We start from the raw sequence: 12,270 nt of genomic DNA, 5'->3' as shown, positions 1-12,270 counted from the left end.
CACACACACACACACACACACACACACACACACACACACACACACACACACACACACACACACACACACACACACACACACACACACACACACACACACACACACACACACACACACACACACACACACACACACACACACACACACACACACACACACACACACACACCTTCATTCTGAGCTATGGGAGTCTCTGCCTGGCCCCACAGATTAAAGTGTCAGTGATCACTGATGTGGAGAGAGCTTGTCGTATTAGTTACATTCGGTCCTGTTCTTCTGTAGTCTCACCCGTAAGTCTTCAGCTCTGATATCACACCAACCAACATGGCTCCCCCGTGCAATAAATGCCAACATGCTGATTGGGAAATGTCCTGTGTTTTTGTGCCAGCTCGCTCACAGATAAGTTTGTTTACTTTCCTTACACATTCTAAGCGACATGGGAGTAGCTTCACATTTGGAAAACAAGTAACATTTAATTATGTGCAGGGTAAAGAATGAACAAACATATATTCAGTCTGCCAGTCAGAGACTGCTCTCTCTCTCTCTCTGTCTCTGTCTCTGTCTCTGTCTCTGTCTCTCTCTGTCTCTCTCTGTCTCTCTCTGTCTCTCTCTCTCTCTCTCTCTCTCTCTCTCTCTCTCTCTCTCTCTCTGTCTCTCTCTGTCTCTCTCGCTGTCGCTGTCTCTCTGTCTCTTTGTCTCTCTGTCTCTGTCTCTCTCTCTCTGTCTCTCTGTCTCTGTCTCTCTCTCTCTGTCTCTCTGTCTCTGTCTCTGTCTCTGTCTCTGTCTCTCTGTCTCTGTCTCTGTCTCTGTCTCTCTCTCTCTCTCTCTCTCTCTCTCTCTCTCTCTCTCTCTCTCTCTCTCTCTCTGTCTCTCTCTGTCTCTCTCGCTGTCGCTGTCTCTCTGTCTCTTTGTCTCTTTGTCTCTCTGTCTCTGTCTCTCTCTCCCTCTCTCTCCCGGCTTGGTGGACAAGAACCAACAGACCCTGCTGGCTTTTAAATTCGTCCATTTTAATTGGCTGTGAACTGATAGAGCTGTCTCCTGACAGGTGGCCTCGGCAGATGGCCTCGTCAATGGGCTGTGTCGCTACGGCGCCCGCATCGACTGCTGCTGGGGATGGACCCGGCGCTCCTGGGGCCACTGCCAACGTGAGTAGTGCCAACTCTACCGTGCCCGCTGCTGGGTTAGGGTTACCGGGGCAACCAGGGTTTCCGACAGGGGTTGCCGTGGGTTACCTGGGTGTAGCTGCTGGGATCTAACCACAATTAGGATGTAGAAAGAGGATTAAACACCTGTCGAGAATCAATCAAATGTATTTATAAAGCCCCTTTTTACATCAGCCAATGTCACAAAGTGCTATAAAGAAGACATATAGTAACTAAGGGCTCTGAAACACACACTCTACCAACGAGCACACGGAACACACACTTGTTCATAGGCACATACGTGGACGTACACACACACAAAGTGAAAAATAAACTTGACATTTTCACTGCTGCTTTTGAGTTTTCCGTGTTTTGGGGGAACGATATTCTAGCCGTAAATAATGCTCTAGTGAGCAGATTCCCATTATACGCTTGTAGCCATGTAAACAGATAATTGTAAATGATTGCTGTGAGTGTATATTTAGTAAATGTCATGTAATGTATATGTAAATGCAGGTGTGCAGGGAATCAATTTGGTGACATGTTGAGTAAATCCAGTCATGGATTCAGAGGATGCCCCTACTAGAATGAGCCTACTGTAAATATACCTTGTTTTGCTAGAATGAGCCTACTGTAGCCTCAATATACCTCTTTTACTAGAATGAACCTACTGTAGCCTCAATATACCTCGTTTTGCTAGAATGAGCCTACTGTAGCCTCAATATACCTCGTTTTACTAGAATGAGCCTACTATAGACTCAATATACCTCGTTTTACTAGAATGAGCCTACTGTAGCCTCAATATACCTTGTTTTACTAGAATGAGCCTACTGTAGCCTCAATATACCTCGTTTTACTAGAATGAGCCTACTGTAGCCTCAATATACCTCGTTTTACTAGAATGAGCCTACTGTAGCCTCAATATACCTCGTTTTACTAGAATGAGCCTACTGTAGCCTCAATATACCTCGTTTTACTAGAATGAGCCTACAGTAGCCTCAATATACCTCATTTTATTAGAATGAACACATTTTTGTGCAACAGTATTACATTATACCACCGTCTGATATTATATTGACCCTTAATAAAATATCTAGCCCTATGGACAAATATTGACTCTTATGGAAACAGAGAAGTATTGGCTGCTGCCATACTGTGTAATTATATCCTGCAGAGATGTGTGAATGATATTAATAGGGAGCTCTGAAAGTGTCGAGCAGCCTGACAAATGGGAGATACACTGCATGGCTTGCTGCACACATGATGGTACAGCTGTTGCTTCGGCTGCGGAAGTGTGATGGGTGACACAACGGGCTTACTTACGCACAACATGTAGAGAGTAGACGGAGAGAGGCTGGGCTGCATGTTGGCTCCGTCTCTGTCAATCTACTAACCTGGAAGCCTGGGGGTGGGGGAGGGGTTATAATGCTTTCATGTCATCGTCATTATACTTCACATCACCTTCATAACCTTTCACCTCATATGCATTTTGTTTAGCTCTTTTGTTGTTGTTGTTTTTTTTGCTAATCACTTGTCATGACTCATGCTATAATCATGCTAGAGTTTTTGGTGTTTGTTCATGTTGTCGTTTTTAGACGAAACTAAAATGTCACACTGCTGGTCCCTGTCCAAAGGTATTTACTTCACGCTGAGCTCTATTGTTTCCGTTTGGCACTGGGCCTTCCATTGGATGCCCTGTTATGGTTGCCTGGTCCCAGATCTGTTTGTGTTGTCCTACAATGACCAGAGAAGCTATCAAGACAGTACATACTGACCTGGGAGAAGGCTACTGTAATGGTGACCCACTTATTGCCCTTTCGTTCTCCCCTAGGCGAGGGTGTTGAGCTCAATAACCTTCACTTAGTTTAGGTTTGGCATCAGGCCCTCCTTTCAGACACTCTGTTATGGTGGTCGACCTCGTTCCCTTCCCTTCTCCCCCTAGGTGAGAGTGTTAATGTTGAGTTGAGTAACCTTAGGCCCACTTATCGTGTCAGATTAACATTCTGCCTCGCCGCCAGCTGACTCTCCTCTCCTCTTTATCCCTCGCTCCTCATTTGAGGTGAAAAGAAAAACAGAATATGGTAATTGCATTCTCACATAGACCCTAGCTTGAGAAAAACAAGTTATGGTAATGACATAGCGACTCAGACTTAGAGCCAGACCAAGACTGTGCTGGGAGGGAACTCAAGAGACGAGGCTCAAGACAAAGCGGCAGAAATGGATGCTTTTGTGGTTGCTATTATTTGTGACGGCTAAGGCCCCAACATGTTGCTAGGCTAGTTAGCTAAGAGCTCTGCTGTCGTGTTGGCAGGAATCCCTGTCCTCCCCAACATGTTGCTAGGCTAGTTAGCTAAGAGCTCTGCTGTCGTGTTGGCAGGAATCCCTGTCCTCCCAACATGTTGCTAGGCTAGTTAGCTAAGAGCTCTGCTGTCGTGTTGGCAGGAATCCCTGTCCTCCCAACATGTTGCAAGGCTAGTTAGCTAAGAGCTCTGCTGTCGTGTTGGCAGGAATCCCTGTCCTCCCCAACATGTTGCTAGGCTAGTTAGCTAAGAGCTCTGCTGTCGTGTTGGCAGGAATCCCTGTCCTCCCCAACATGTTGCTAGGCTAGTTAGCTAAGAGCTCTGCTGTCGTGTTGGCAGGAATCCCTGTACTCCCCAACATGTTGCTAGGCTAGTTAGCTAAGAGCTCTGCTGTCGTGTTGGCAGGAATCCCTGTCCTCCCAACATGTTGCTAGGCTAGTTAGCTAAGAGCTCTGCTGTCGTGTTGGCAGGAATCCCCTGTCCTCCCCAACATGTTGCTAGGCTAGTTAGCTAAGAGCTCTGCTGTCGTGTTGGCAGGAATCCCTGTCCTCCCCAACATGTTGCTAGGCTAGTTAATAATAATAAATAATATAAGCAGACGCTTTATCCAAAGCGACTACAGTCATGCCATTTACGTACTACCTCTGGGTGGTCCCGGGGGCCATTTAGCAGACGCTTTATCCAAAGCGACTTACAGTCATGCGTGCATACATTCTACGGTAGCCCGGGGATCGAACCCACTGCCCTGGCGTTACAAGCGCCATGCTCTACCAACTGAGCTACACAGGGCCAAGAGCTCTGCTGTCGTGTCAGGAATCCCTGTCCTCCCCAACATGTTGCTAGGCTAGTTAGCTAAGAGCTCTGCTGTCGTGTTGGCAGGAATCCCTGTACTCAATACGTGTGATTCCTAGTCATTTTGGGCTTGGCTCAGGTCCTCCCAGCTGTCCATGTTGGATCAGTCAGGAAGAGGAAGTTAGCTCCGTTTCTAGAGTAGACAGAATATAACATCATATATCAGACCAAATATTTGTTTTATCCTGTTTGGGTTTAGCTCCATCCTCTGCGTTGATTTGAAATGAATTGACAGGTGAAAACAATATGGTGGAATCAAGCCCATCATAAGGCTGTCTTTCACCTGGTCAGTTCTCTCAGATCAGTGCAATGAAGGAGAAAACAGGAGGCAAGGAGAGGACAGTGTTTCTAGACAATTGAGAAATACACAAGATCTACAGTGACAGGGATTAGTAGAGTAATCCGTGTTTCCGCTGACGTTTGATTGACATGTTGAAGTCCTTTGGGTGAGTAGATACCTTTGACAGGACCTTGTTTCTGTTCATTAAACAGCAGTGTGTTTATCTGTCTGTTTTCTCTAACACTGTTCCAAAGTACCCATCAGGAGTCTCACACATTCCATGTCAAGTACGAGAAAACGTTGAGTTCATCTCGGAGAGTCGTCCCCCCTCTCGGCAAAAGCTACTTTTACCCACCACCTGTTTTTGAAGGAAACCATATCGTTTTCCCACCAGCCATCCGTCTCAGACGTTGTGATAAATCAATGCCATAGGAGAAAAACCAGAATGTTCGCTAACGCCTTCAAATGCCCCCGACCGAGCGTACCACACGAGTCCAATCACTCGAGACCTCAATCAGTACTCCATCATGTTGCCACAGGGCTGATTTAAACTTCGGAGACGGAGGGAGACCAGTCGTCATGGATTACAGATTACACCACTGCAGTTCTGGGGCCCCAGAGATTAGATTGGTGGTGCTATCGGGTTCTGGCTGTCTCCAGCCCTGCAAGAGTTCAGTGATCGGTCTGGGTGACTGCTCACAAAGAATGGAGAACTGGAATGGGTCTGCCCCGAATTTAAAGCTCCCTGTCCCCAGAACTGAGAGAGAGAGAGAGAGATGGGAGAGGGCGTGAGTGAGTAGAGATAGACAGAGAGTGACAGAGAGAAATGGAGAAGGAGAGAGATGGTGGAGAGAGAGAGAGAGCAAGAGAGAGAGAGAGAGAGAGAGGGACAGAAAGAGAGAAACGAGAGGAAGAAAGAGAAAGCGAGAGATTTATTATAGGCCAAGCATTTCCATTGGTACGACACTGACATGTTATGCGATTGGGTGGTTTAAATCACAGGCAGCGTTACTTTACTTTATCCAAGTGCCACCATAAACAGAGATGCATTTGCCTTGCTAAGCATCTGCAGTATATCTCCGATGATTACATACACATCAGAATGTCCCTCAGGTTTAACTCACAGTCAGGATGAGAATAGACCACTGGCAAATCAACAAGTTTTTCTTAGTCCTCATGTCCTAGTCGTTTAGTCATAACAAGCTCTCGGATTATGGCAAAGAGCTGCAATTAATCAAACCAACACTAAACAAATGACAGTGATTTTTTAAATGAATTTAATCAAATTGAAGCCTCCTCAGTTGCATCATATTCCATCTCTCATTCTCTCTCTCATTCTCTCTCTCTCTCTTTCTCCTTTCTCTCTCTCGCTCTCCCTACAGAAGGAATCCCAAATGAACTCTCTCCTACCGGTCTATTGCTTTGATCCCGGATTTTGGAAAGAAATCCAAGAGGATACCGATCTTCAGTGCAGTTTTGCCTGAGACTGTTTAGTCGGTTTCCCTCTCGAAGTACAAAGTAGCTTGGATTAGGAGAGGACTTTAATTGGTAATGGAAGCCAATGAGTGAGTGACAAAATGGGTAAACTGATACAGTTTAACCAAAACCCTGGCCGTGACCCTTCACCCTGAGGGTGAGGATAGGCAAGAAAACACATTTCCAAATATAGGACAAATTTAAGCACCCATTAAATAATAAAAGTCTTAAATAGCTTCTCTTTGTCTCGTTTTCTTCAAGGCCACTGATCTGCTATTAGCTGGATGGGGGAAATCCATTCAATAGAAACTTAATCATGTAGTTTGATCTGTTAGTGGTAATGAGGTTAGTAAGAGACAAGGAAGGTAAGGTAATAAAAAGTACATGGATTCTGAAAGGGAGAAATCAATAGATTGTGTTTCAATTCAACGTGGGCCTAGGAAGGATCAAATACTTTGTCAAATATCAATCTGTTCATACCTAAGCACTTGTATCAATTATTTGTCAGACACAGAAAAATATGCTGCGGCCTCCTTCAAAATGTGGTGACGGTGGTGGTATTTTTATCCATCAAAGGAATGGAGGAGGATATTGAATTGAACATCACAGAATCTGCATCCTGTGTGTTAGAAGAAAACGCCTTGTCTTTCTCCTCTTGGCTTGTGATGGGAACGTTCCACAAATATGCAATTAGCCAGCATGATGCCACGTGGTATCTCTGCGGAACCACGGCACAATTTGACCATCAATGTTACTAATTAAACTATCTAAACTCCAATTTGTAAACATTTTTCAAACATAGCTATTAGCTGCTGGCAACATTGCGTGATGAGAAGCATCCATTCTCCATGGTGCTTATGCTAACTGCCATTTAAATTGAATTTTCACTTCGTTTCCCATTGACATCAATGCATTACTAGACTTAAGTGGAAGTTGGAATTCACCCCTGTGCTTACATTTAGTGTGATTGATCTAAACTTGAATTTGTAACATGTTCAAGATGTAGCTACTAGCTACATTGCATGTTGCGAAGGGGACGTGACATCCGACGCCCATTCTCTGTGGTTGTAACCATGTAATGTGTGTGACTCCTCGTGTTGCTTTGTGCATCATTTCAAGAATGCTTTACTCGTCAAAAGAGCACGGCTCTCTGGCTCTCTCACGCCATGATTCTGTTCTCTCATCCAACCAAGACAAACGCTGGAATGTTCTTTTCTTTGTGTTTGCACATTTGTTTTGCAGCAGGCGTCTTCGCTCTAACCCACAGAGTAGTCGGGAGAATACGGTGTCCGCCACAAGGTCAGCTGCTCCACATATTTCTTTCAAATAATTATTGGCAAGACGAGGTCCTGGAGGCAGCGAGGCAGACACATCCTCTGAATCCTGGCTTCACTGATTTATTAATAGTCACCTCCCCCCCTTCTCCCTCATCCTCCAACCTTCCCCATCCCCTTGGCAAAGAAATATCTCCTCCCCTTCTGGCTTGAGAACTCTGGTGCTGCAGCCACCGTTTGGCGTTCACACCAGCAACTTGACTGAGAGCTATGTGATGATGCCCTCAGATGGCTAAGTGTTAGTTATTCATTTCCTGTGTGTTTGATATCCTCATATAAACTATATACAGCTGCCTAGTTAGTACATGAAAACTTCCTCAACCAAGAGCCTATGTAAAATAATTGTAGTTCAATGTAGATCTTCCAAATGGTACGTTTACATCAGTGATGGCAGATTATGTGTTGTTTCAGTCGGGGTCTCAATTTACTGTTGCAAGTTAAAATAGTAGAATAAACAAGGTGCAATGAAAAAATGTGGTTGTGCATCAGGAGTTTTTCTCTTGTTATGTCAGTCACTGATAGTCACTCAATTAGCCCACGTCAGCGAAAGTATTTCAGAATGGTAAATTAGTCTAGCGGCCAGCTATCTAAACTTAGTAATCATGGTGGAATTACCAGCCGGGGGCCCCCATTGATTTTTGTTATTCAGTCTTACTCAGAAACACTATCATATTAAAAACTGCAAGCAAATTCTCTACACCCTGTGGCAAACTGCGTAGAAGTTTAGGAAATGATATGTAAAATAGCTCATTTTCCTCTCTGCCCTATGGCAAAATGTGTAGAATTGCACGAAATTCCGTTGTCAGATAACGGAATGCTAAAATGTTTTTCTAGCAATACATGTATGTCAAGCAGTACAGTAAAAAAATATCCAGCTTTTCTTCTACCGAATACAATGATTTTGACAATATCATATACTGTATCTTACTTAACATATGAACTGTCTTTTCCAAACACTGGCAAGTTACAGTAGTTAGTGAAATGTAGCTGGAGCTACAACTTCCTCATTCCAATGTAGTTCACAAACATCTGACCCCCAGAGACCAAATATCTCGATTTGATTGACCGTAGGATTGAACTTGATGATAATAAACTAATATTAGAGGCTAAAACTGCGTCAAAATGTTCTTTGGGGATGGGGTTGTTCTGGCGATTGTAATTTACATAGGCTTACTAGGCCAGACCAGGGCTTTTTGGCACTGCTAGGTTGCTAGCAGCAGCTGACCAGCAGAGCTTGTGACTTCAGGCTCCAGTCTGGACACTGTGGGCCTGATCCTTAGATGGGCTCTAAGGATGGATGGCCAGAGGAATGCCCGATGCAAACTGGTGTGAAGGGTGTCATCAGTAGGTATTCAGGGAACGAGAGCGCGTTGAATTGGAGCACGTAGTTGCTCCTCTGCGGTTGCGGCGGCCATTTTAGTTCCTCATGTGGTTTGATGTGGTCTAATGAACACAGGGTATTTCCCTAGGCCACACCGCAGATTTAAAAAGACCAGCCTTTCTTTGAACCCAACAGCCTTGGATGGGTTACTTCTGAGCATGCTTGTCCTCATACTACCCTCTGTGGAAAAACTTTAAAATAAAACCCCTCACAGCTCGTGACAGTGACTGTGTCAGCTGTATTAATAAATGATTTCAATTGGCCCCCGAATCGCTGACCAGATACAACATTTACACGTTTCCTGATTCAACTCCCCCGCCAAAATATGTCGAACCCTTTTTTCTTTTTAATCAGGGGCGTAATCTAGAGGTTTCACAGCTCACCTGCGTCCTCGCGTTAACACCCCTATCTCATATATCCCAGGTTTGGAAAATGGGCTAACGCTGTCTTGTCTATTAGGTTACACATTCTAATAAAGTGGAATGAGACTACACAATGCTATCTCCTCCAGCTAAAGGAATCCCCACTAATGGCTGTGAATTCAATATGAACAATGTTCCAAGCAAATATGAACACTATCCCTCTATCGCCTCCAACGGCCCATGCTCAAAAGATTTAACCGCCGCAAACGATACGCTTCATATAGCTACCTAATTCGATTTCAATTGACATTTTGTGAATGGGCATTTTGAGTAACCTATATACTGGTGTAGGATCTTAATTGGAGCGGTTTGCTACAGCAGGAGAACTATCCTGCAGCAGCAGGGAATGTGAATTATTATGTGGATTTTTTTAGAGGTAGATACATTTTTTGTTAAGGAAAATCAAGTCTGAAATGTAAAAGGTTGTCACGGGCGTCCTCCTCTTCATCTGAAGAGGGAGAGGGAAAGGATCGGAGGGACCAAATGCAGCGTTGTATGTGTTCATGATGAAATGTAATAAAGAAAACACTGAAACACACTATACAAAACAATAAACAAATAACGACCGTGAAGCTAAATGAGAACTGTGATGACACAAGCAATCAACATAGACTATCACCCACAAACAAACAGTGAAACCCAGGCTACCTAAGTATGATTCTCAATCAGAGACAACTAATGACATCTGCCTCTGATTGAGAACCATACTAAAAACATACAAATCCCCAAATCATAGAAAAACAAACATAGACTGCCCACCCCAACTCACGGCCTGACCATACTAAATAAATACAAAACAAAGGAAATAAAGGTCAGAATGTGACAAAGGTGAAAACTCTTAACGATGTGCCCTTGAGCAAGGCACTTAACCCTAATTGCTTTTGTATGTTGTTCTGGATAACACCATCTGCTAAATGACTAACATGTAAAGTATAAATTACAAACTTTAGAAGACGTAAGCCTTGAATACACTACAAGTGTACATTTTCCATGCTGTGCAGGAAAATTCTCAGCAACAAAGAGTGATCAAATTAAGATCATACACCTGTAGGGTGTACTTGCAATGCCAAAATTAAACTTTTCATGCTTCTTGTATATCTTTATAGTTAAGCAATGCTCAGCTAGTCTTCTGTACAGTTCCGTTGTCTATTTCCACTAAGCATCAGTCATGATGTTGAGTCTCCACTCTTTCCCACTGAACCTCTACATTGTACTTCACATAATGATGGTATCAGGCACACAATAAATCTGTGACAAGATAGATGCGAGCTCGCCCAGACGTGTCCAATCATGATGCACACACGCACACTCACCCCCTTCTTCCTGCCACAAACACATATAACCCCCGTCTCCATCTCCAACGAGCCTGATTGGTCCCTATTATGACGGACTTAATGAAGCTTTTAATGGAAATTAGTACCAGTTGGCTGAGGCCCCTGTATATCAGCCATGGTTAGTATGCTGCAGGTGAACACAGTGAGCAGCACAGTTAGACAGAACAGAAAGCAGAGCAAGCCTCCAGCTCTGTGCCTGCGTTCCAAATGGCACCATATTCCCTATGTAATGCACTACCTTGGAACAGGGTCAATTGAGCTCTGGTCAAAAGTAATGCACTATGAAGGGAATAGGGGTAGCATTTGGGACTCGGCGTCTCCAACACCAGAACACACAGAGATACTGTAAAGCATTACTATTACTAAGTCTTAATGCCTTCTGTTGCCTAAACAACACTTCACACAATGGACAACCAGCAGTCAGAAAATATGATGTTTTATGTTGTTTCTACTGCCTGATACTGAACATAATGTTCAAGGCGTTGCCTTTGTGTGCTTTAACGAAGCGTGCTAATAGTGAGCTATGAGGCTATTCGTTTAGTTTCGCTGTGTTGGTCGTTTCCCACCGTAAATATCAGTGCAGCCGCTTTCAAAGCCAGGAACATCAGCACTTCAGTGCCTGCACAAAGTTCAAGTGTTTTAATCGCTTAGGGCTTGCACGCTTTGAAATGGATACAAATCAACAAGGAAACAGGGTTCTCTCTCCCAATAAGCGGTGCTGTACAGTAATGGTAAACATGGTTTCACATGAAAATGTCCTCTCATTGTTGAACCACGATTCCCATTGCCCCCTAATCCCACACCAGTATGACACACAGGCGCCGCTGTGCTTGCATTGTCCTACATAGTAAATCAACAACTCAAAGAAAATGTTGTTAGTCACCGAATACAACAGGTTGAAACCTTACGTTGGAACTGCTTGCTTACAAGCCACTAACCAACAATGCAAGAAAATGTTTTCTAAAGGATTTTCTAAAACCTAATAAACTAAAAGTAGATCAACAGTAGTACACACCAAGTTTACTGAACAAGTCAGACAGGATTAAATGCTTTCTCACATCTGACCTGAGACCAGGGCTTGTATTCACAGGGTGTCTGAGAGTGCTTATCTAGGATCAGTTTAGACTTTTAGATCATAATGAATAAGATTGCATAGACACCGGGCACCTGATCCTAGATCAGCACTCCTATTCTGAGGCAGCTTTATGAAAACAGGCTGTGAGTGTGTTCGGGGAACTGCTCTTCTCACTTGCCTCTCTCCTATCTATGGGAATCCTCCCCAAACAGCTCTGTGCCAGCACGGGTGTAAGCATGGAGACTGCGTAGGACCCAGCAAATGCAAGTGTCACTCCCGGCTTCACTGGAAAAACCTGCAATCAAGGTAAGACCGTCCTCTCACTGCGACCAGTAACTGGGTTGATGTTGTGATCGTGACATTGTGATGCTTAATGACGTTGTGATTACACCTACACTAAGATTGGATAGACCATGTGGTGTCTTCTGTGTGAAAATACACTGTACCTTTCATACTCCTGTAGGGAAAGAGGGAGAGAGAGAGTTAGTCAGTTAGTGAGCGAGAGAGAGAGAGAGATAGAGTTTAGGTAGGTAGTGAGAGATAAGGGGAGGGAGAGAGAGAGTTGGTGAGAGAGAGAGAGAGAGAGAGAGAGAGAGAGAGAGAGAGAGAGAGAGAGAGAGAGAGAGAGAGATGGGTACTTAGGTGAGAGAGAGAGAGCGATTGAGAGAGTGAGA

The 12,270-nt window shown here is 44.1% G+C and overlaps 1 long non-coding RNA gene across 1 annotated transcript; it reads left to right on the top strand.

The window, feature by feature from the left end:
- The first annotated feature begins 1,068 nt into the window (after positions 1-1,068).
- LOC124024611 lies at positions 1,069-11,876 on the top strand. Its single transcript, XR_006837028.1, has 3 exons — positions 1,069-1,145; positions 7,293-7,349; positions 11,809-11,876. It is a non-coding gene; the product is annotated as an uncharacterized LOC124024611 (long non-coding RNA).
- Positions 11,877-12,270: the final 394 nt, after the last annotated feature.

This window comes from Oncorhynchus gorbuscha, unplaced genomic scaffold, assembly GCF_021184085.1.
Source record: "Oncorhynchus gorbuscha isolate QuinsamMale2020 ecotype Even-year unplaced genomic scaffold, OgorEven_v1.0 Un_scaffold_1953, whole genome shotgun sequence".
Lineage (NCBI taxonomy): Eukaryota > Metazoa > Chordata > Actinopteri > Salmoniformes > Salmonidae > Oncorhynchus > Oncorhynchus gorbuscha.
The sequence above is the reverse complement of the archived record's forward strand: the minus strand, read 5'-3'. Positions and strand labels throughout refer to the sequence as shown.